Raw genomic sequence first — 5,623 nt, 5'->3', positions numbered from 1 at the left:
CCTTGGGATGACACTGTGGTTCACCATGTGATGTGATGGTGGTCATGCCACCGTGTCCCCCCACTGGCAGGGCTGGCTCCCCAGCTGGAGGCCAATTGATCCCCCTGCCTGGGATTCTCTCTGTGGCTAGAATGTCATTTTCCACAGAAAAACCCTCTTTCTTGCAATTACTGAGAGTGTGTATTGATTACCACCCCCGAGAAGCTCGGGAGTCATTTAGAGTAGATTAACCTAACTTTCTTTTGCCTTTTGGGAAGTTGGACTGTAAGTTATTTAAGGAGATTAATCAGCTCATCAGAGAACCAGACAATCTTCCCACCTCTTCTATTCTTTTTGGGTTACCTGGGACCATGCCATTTTCACTCTGCCTTTGAAATATCTCTTTTCCACCACGCTGCGTGCATTTCCACCATTACTGTCCAGTTCAGTTAAGCAGAGTCCTCTGTGGTCTCCTCTTTGGGGAAAAGGCAGGCACATCTCTGGCTGCCATTCGTTTCCCCAGAAGGCCCTATTGCCCAGACCCCATCTGGGCACAACCTCAGAGAGACCTGGGTCACCCCAGGCAAGTCTCCATCATCCAAACCCTGTTTGCAGCTGTCACATGGGAGGGGTCTGACCATTCCATTTCCAGCGGCTTTTCTGTGAGGCTTGCACACCAATTCTGCGGATGTCAGTCCTACCCATCCACACCCCTGAGTTTGCAGGTGCAGCTCAGGCCCTCCCCCTCCCTTCCAGGAAGCCATCCCAGACTGTGCCATCACTCCAGGGACACTGGTTGTGCTCAGAGAGGTGGAGAGGAGGGGAAGTGAGAGGAGAGTAAGGGAGCCAGAGAGAGGCAGTGGAGAAGACGGGAAGGAGGAAAAGGGAAAAGGCAGGGCCTGGGTAGGATTCAACATCTGCCCGACTCTGCCATGCGCCTGACATCTTTGCCCTGTGCAGCTGGAAAAAGGGCACGTATAGAGTCAGACAGACCGGAGTCCAGCCTTTCCTGGCTGTGTGACCTTGAGCAAGTCCCTTCACCTCTCTGAGCTTTAGGTCCCTCATCATTTAAAGAGGACGATAGCAGTTCCTACCTCATAAGGTTTTCCAATCCCGAATGAGGTCATGTATGTAACATGCTTAAAACAAATCCTGGCACTTAGTAGGCGCTCGGCTGAGAGCAGGCAGCTATCCCCAGGCCCCGGATCTGATGGAGAGACTCCCAGTGGGTCATCCGTGAAGACTTGCTGTGTGGTCTGGAACTTTGTCTCTGTTTTGGGGACCCCCCTTCCACCTCCCCGTCTCACTGTCCCCAGATAGATGCCGATGGGGCAGCCAGTGCCCCTGGGTCTCTGGGAGGAGAGGCTGAGCGTCTCAGCTCCTGGGGTCTGGGCTGGGAAGCAGGTCCTTTCCAGAACATTGTGGGCCCTCGCTGCCCCCTCTCTGCCATTTCTCTCCTTTTCCGGGAAAAAAGTTAGAAGTCGAATGGGTCCCGCGGTGGGATATTTTCCAAATGTCAGTGCAATCTGTGGCACATTACAGCTAAATGTGATCATCTCAGTGCTGGGCTCTGAATGTCAGCGCACCGGCCGTGATGGAGTGACAAACAGCAGGTTGGGGGCCGGGGGGGAGGGTGGGAGTGGGGTGGGGGGCTTGGCTCCCCCTCTCCTGGGAAATCACCCTGGGTGGTGAGGGAACGGGGCCGTGTCTCGGTTCAGCTGGCAGGGACCGTGGGTCTCTGCGGGGATGTGCAGAGGACCCGCGAGGTGTCCTGTGTGCTTTGTGCACACGCGTGTGTGCCCTGCTCCCATGTTTCTGTGCCCCAACTCCGCTCGTGGTCATCGCGTGTCGGTGTCACACCTCCGCCACCTGGGACGATGTTCACTGAGGACAGGCTGAGATCTGTGTGTGGCTGTGTTTATGCGTCCTTCATCTCGAGGGATCACTGTCTGCCTGTCTGTCTGTGTGTTCAAACACTTAAATAGAACTCCGGGAAAGATGTACACATAGTCTCCCAAACGGAACATGAAGCTATGTGTATCCGGATAGACAGAGGCACCATCTATCTCACGGCGCCTTTCCTGTGTTATGTACACTCTCTTCCTGTGCCTCCACGTGTCGTGAGCACGCGTGCAATTGCGTGTGTTTCTGTGTATGTGTGATTGTGTGTATATAGTCTCAGGATTTCAGCGTGTGTGCGTGTGTGTGTGTGTGTGTGTGTGTGTCGAGCTTTGCAAATCCCCTCTCCACCAGCGAGGTAGATGGGGAAACCGGAGCAGGGAGGGGGCGCTCTGCTTCGCTGCCCTCGTGGTGGGGCATTCTGAGGGGCGCCTGCTCTGCGGAGCCTGTGATTGGCGGGGCGGGATGGGGATTAAATTGCCTCCAATTACTAGGGAGTGAGTGGTGAGCTGGGAGGCCACAGGGATGCTGAGTGCATGCCAGGATCTGCCAACCACAACGGGATTAGAAAGTCCTGTGTACGCAGACGGCCTGTGTGTGTGTGTGTGTGTGTGTGTGTGTGCGCTCGCGCGCGCACACACGTGAATGCCTGTGTCCTTGTGTTTTGTGTCTTTGTGTGTGGGTGTATAGGTTTGTGAGAATGCACGCGAGCGGATCCGTGTCGTGCGTGATCGTGAGGTCACAGATGTGTCCCTGGGCGTCCATCTCAACACGGCTGTAGTTGTGCCCGTGAGGATGTGCTAGCATGCGGCTGTGTGTCCGGGGGACGTGTGTGAGCTGTGGTCGGTACCCATGCGTGTCTCCATGGCTCTGAACAGGCGCATAAGATTAAGATGTGTAAGAGTCTGCGAGCCTCTTTGTGTGTGCGGGTTCCGCGTGAGTGTCTTTGTGTGGCCTCGTGTGTATGGGTGGGTTTCTGAGGTTTTCTCTGAATGGAGAGTCTGTGTGTGTGTGTGTGTGTGCGCGTGCATGCACGCGTGTGTGTGTCTGCGGTTAAATGTGAGGTTGTGAGTGAATCAATGGCTATGAAGGAAAAACAGGAGAGGAAACTCTACCCCATCCCAGCTGGCGTCAGGGTCCCAGGCCTCAGTTTATCGGCCCTTCCTCTGGGCTGGGTAACAGTACCTCTGCCCCTCTCCCAACCCCTCTCCCGTCCCGGGATCTTAGCTTCCTCCAACCTCTCCCGGTAAGACTGGGCTTTATCACCTCTCCAGGGGTGAGCACGTCTTCTCCCCATTTTTTCCCTCTCCCCACCTGGCTCTGTGTTCTGCATACAGCAGGTGCCCACTAGAGGTCTCAGCGAAGGACCCCAGGCTTGCAGCCTCTTTCTGGGCTTGGAGTGGGAAGAGGACCCATCCCCACTTCTCACTCACCCACATGAAGCCTCACGTCCATGTCCTGACAGCGGTTGTTAATTTTGCTCTTACTCTGTGCCCGGGGCTGAGCTGGGCACGAGTGTGAGTCACTCCGTCCTCCAAACAACCCTGTGAGGTAGGTACCATTTTTAGCCCTATTTTCCAAAGGAGAAACTGATCACAGGGAGGGGACATAAATGGTCTAAGATCACACCTTAGAATTCTTGAATGTTAGATCGGCAGGAACGTTAGGGATCAGTTAGGTTACCCCTCTCCCCTGCCCCCATTTTACAGCTGGAGAAACCGAGGTCCAAACAGCTCTTCTCTCTCCACCCACACCTGATGCTTTCTCAGAGTTCACCCGGCCCCTCTGCCCTCTGCTCAGACCTCCCTTGTTCTTATGGCTCTAGTTATCCTGTAGATGAGGGTGGCCAACAAAGCTCGTGAGCCCTTCCTCTTTCCTGAGCTCCAGCCCTGAATTTCCACATCTAGTGCACGTGGCCTGTAGGTCCCTCAAACTCAACAGACCCAAACCACGCTGACTTCCCCTCACCCCGATCCTAGGCTTCTCCTGAGCTCTCTGGCCCATTACCAGCTCCACTGTCCTTATCCCTCAAGCCTGACCTTCTCTACCCTTTGACCTTGGACCTCCTCTATCCGCCATCCCTACACACCTGCTGAGTCTTCCTCTTAAATATTTCTCAAATCCACTGTTGCTGGCGCAGATTAAGCCTCAATAGCTCTTGCCGAGATTCCTGTGTCAGTTACTTGTATCTGCTAGAATTAGACTTGGCTGCTCGGGACAGAAAAACAAAATAACAATGACTCTAACAATTGGAAGCTTATTTCTCTCTCACGGAATCCAGGTGTGGATGGGGGCAGTTTGGGGCTGGTATGGTGGCCCCATGAAGTTGAAAGGAACCAAGTCTCCTAGTTCATTGTTTGGCCATCCATGGGGTACAGACTTTGTCCTCATGGCCCAAGGTAGCTGCTTGAGCTCCAGTCATCTCAGCTGTGTTCACTCAGCAGAAAGGAGGAAGAGCAGGAAAAAAAGGCAAAAGGCCTTGGTCAACAGTCTTTTGAGGAGGTGTCCCAGAAGCTGCCATGTGACAATTCTGCTTGGATTATACGGGCTGCAACTCAGTCCATGCAAAACACAGTTGTGATGGAGGCCAGGAAATGTGATCTTTGTGATAGATGGCCATGTGCCCAGCTAAAAACTGGGGGTTCTTTGATTAAAGAGGAAGGTGAGACTGTGACCTCCTCACCTCTTCACAGGTCTCCCTCTCTCTTCTCGCACCCTCTAATCTACCTTGGACACAGCAGCCAGGGGGATCTGTGTAAGATACTAATAGAGATAGAGTTTCCAGATTCGGCAAAATAAAAATACAGGATTCCCAGTTCAACGTGAATTTCAGATAAACAATGACTAAGTGTTTTAGTGTAAGTATGTCCTGTGCAATATTTAGAACATACTAATGCTAAAATAATTACTTGGTATTTATCTGAAATTCACATTGAACTGGGCACCCTGTATTTTATCTGTCAGCCCTAAGTACCTTTTGTGGTTCTCCACTGTTCTCCGGAAAAGGCCTAAGCTCTTTGGAAGGATTTTCTGGGCCCCTTACAACCTGCCCTCCACCTGCCCTGCGCAGCCCAGTGTTTCCTGGACAAGCCCTGCACTGCTACTCTGTCTCCAAGCCTTCCGGTCTTTGCTTCAGTTGTTTCATTGGTCTGGAAGCAATTCTCCATCCCAGAAGCCCCGTGCATTCAGGAGGGTCCATGGCCTCCGTGTTTCTGTGTTCCTGTGACACGGGGTGAGGGATTATTTGATGAAGGAAACAAGTCCAAGGCTGCACGGCAAACAAAGGGTGAGGTTGGAGCGGCCGTCTGGACTCATGACCCTCTCCCTGGTGCTCTCTGCACCCCGGCTGGCTCACGTGGGCCCAGCGCTGGGATCCGTCTCCTGGGCCTTCATTCTCTGCGAGCACGGCACCCCCGGCACACAGGGGGTTAAGCCAGCCTTGGAGCTGGGCGCTGGAGCCCATGGAGTCCTTCCTGACAATAAAGCTAATGAATCCCTCCTTGCCGGTTTCTCTTGCACAATAACATTTAATCATCATTTGCACAGCAGATGAGAAGTTTGCGGCAGATGCAATTCTGCATGAGTGGCGATTTCTGTGCGCGGGCACTATTCCTGCTGTCCCCAGCACACCTGACAATCTGGGACCGGGGGCAGGCTGCACCCTAGCGGGGCATGTGCTAGAGCTCTGACCCCACGCACGCGTGGGAGATGGGCTTCAGAGGCACGTGTCTGTGTGTGTGCGTGC

This window comes from Ursus americanus, chromosome 22 (assembly GCF_024610735.1).
Source record: "Ursus americanus isolate L20-20 chromosome 22, mUrsAme1.1.p, whole genome shotgun sequence".
NCBI lineage: Eukaryota > Metazoa > Chordata > Mammalia > Carnivora > Ursidae > Ursus > Ursus americanus.
This window is presented reverse-complemented; position numbering follows the sequence as displayed.